This window comes from Leptonychotes weddellii, chromosome 2 (genome assembly GCF_054177405.1).
Source record: "Leptonychotes weddellii isolate Sample4059 chromosome 2, ASM5417740v2, whole genome shotgun sequence".
NCBI lineage: Eukaryota > Metazoa > Chordata > Mammalia > Carnivora > Phocidae > Leptonychotes > Leptonychotes weddellii.
The window spans coordinates 85,545,975-85,548,058 of NC_138370.1; the positions used below are offsets into that span (position 1 = coordinate 85,545,975).

Genomic DNA, 2,084 nt, shown 5'->3' on the forward strand with positions numbered 1-2,084 from the left:
AAATTACCATTAGGTTTGCTTTGGTGATTCTGAAATGTATTCAAAGGGAAATCAGAATAAATTAGAACTGACTTTCTTTCACAAACAATACACTGTCGCTCCACTGAGAATTTAGGAACCGGGGTCAGACAAGAAGACTCACGTTGTTTTGAACCAAGTGGGATTTTATGTACAGTGCTCTGAATATGTTAATTGGACAGCAGACTAACTGGGAAAAAGGAAAAGGAGAAAGATACAAGTCAGTTTTTCTTCTCTTTCTTTCTTTTTTAAAAATATGGGACATTTCATGAATTTGCCTGTCCGCTTTGCACAGGGGCCATGCTAAACTCTGTGTTGTTCCAATTTTAATAAATGTGCTGCTGAAACGAGCACAAGATAATTTTTCAACATCTGTCTCTGGATGGAGAATCATAAGCTGAGCCCCATAACTTTTTTTTCCCTAGAACTGCGCCATACATTCCTTGAATTGTCTTAGACTGGTCCCCACTGGAAAACAGTTCAAAACCCTTAGGTTTTTATGTTTTGTTTTAATTTTTATTTAGAGAGACAGAGAGATCAGGGGGATGGGCAGAGAGAGAGGGAAAGAACCTCAAGCAGACTCCCCACTGAGCCGGGAGCCTGAAGTGGGGCTCGATATCATGACCCTGAGATCACGACCTGAGCTGAAGCCAAGAGTTGTATGCTCAACCAACTGAGTCACCCAAGCTCCCCTAAAGCCCTTAGGTTTTAACACTTCAGGAAAGGTGTGTCAAGCCCTGGACTCTGTCATCCTCTAGTCATCCCCTTGAAAATAGAATCCCATGCTGAGTTAGTGAGTAAGTCTCTGCTTTAATAACAAAGAAACCACAAGCAAGGCTTTCCTTCCTCTGCTTCCCACTCTACAAGAATACCACTCATTATGAGATGAGCATTAGACAGTGCAAAACTCTTAACTTCGAGTCTCTTCCCGACCAAACTAGCTAAAAGGCCTTCCTTTTATCCTTCTTTTAAACTCTTTTAACCTCAGTGTGCATTTCAATAAAACAATGGTGTGCCTCAAAGTCTACTTTTCAACAATTCAGTCGTTCTATAGCACTGGTACAAAGGAGTTGAGAACATCTGAGGCTTTGCTGTCACTTCTGGAATGTTGACGAGCCTCCTAATTGAGGTTTATTTTAATGCTATACCAGTACATCTCCTGGGTGTACTACCATGAGAGCTATGTTCTTGTTAGGGGCATGTAGTGGTGATGGAATCAGGGAAAAAGTACTCAGTTTTATTAACTTATATGTGCAAAAAGCCTAATTGCCAATTTAATATGCAATTTATTTGCCAAGTCCTGGTAAAGCATCTCCCAAATTCTTACTAAATTATCTTTGTATACTATGAAATTAAAGTAATTAATCAAAGCCTAGGACTAACAGTCAAATATTTGCCAGATTTTAAGAGGAATTTCTACCCATGGGAAGCTTGATAGAACTAAAGTGAACAATAATAATATGGCCCCCTGAGATGGAAATGACAATGCTATCAAAAAGAAGAGATTAAAAAGAAATAAGAGAGATTAAATGAGAGAGAACGAGGTGCGAAGAGATCACAAAGAAACAAAAAAATGCAATATTCAAAAATGAGAAAGGATACTCACTTCAATAAATGGTGGTGGGAAAACTGAACACATGAAGAAGGAAATGGGACCTCTATCTTATACCATACACAAAAATCAACTCAAAATGGATTAAAGACTTGAACATAAGACCTAAAACCATAAAACTTCTAGAAGAAAATGTAAGGGGTAAGTTCCGTGACATCAGTTTTGGCAGTGATTTTTAGATATGGTACCAAAAGCAAAGGCGACAAAAGCAAAAATAAATAAGTGGGACTACATCAAACTTAAAAGCTTCTATACAGCAAAGGAAATCATCAACAAAATGAACAGGCAGCCTAAGGAACAGGAGAAAAAAATGTGCAAATCATATATCTGATAAAGGGTTAATATCCAAAATATATAAAGAACTCATGCAACTCAACGGCAAAAACAAACAAACAGTCTGATTTTAAAAATAAGCAGGGGATCTGAATAGACATTTTTCTATAGAAGACATACA

At 37.7% G+C, this 2,084-nt stretch overlaps 1 non-coding gene across 1 annotated transcript; it reads right to left on the reverse strand.

Moving 5' to 3' along the window:
* Positions 1–268: 268 nt before the first annotated feature.
* LOC115942900 (U6 spliceosomal RNA) lies at positions 269–372 on the reverse strand. The gene has a single exon (XR_004077475.1). It is a non-coding gene; the product is annotated as a U6 spliceosomal RNA (small nuclear RNA).
* Positions 373–2,084: the final 1,712 nt, after the last annotated feature.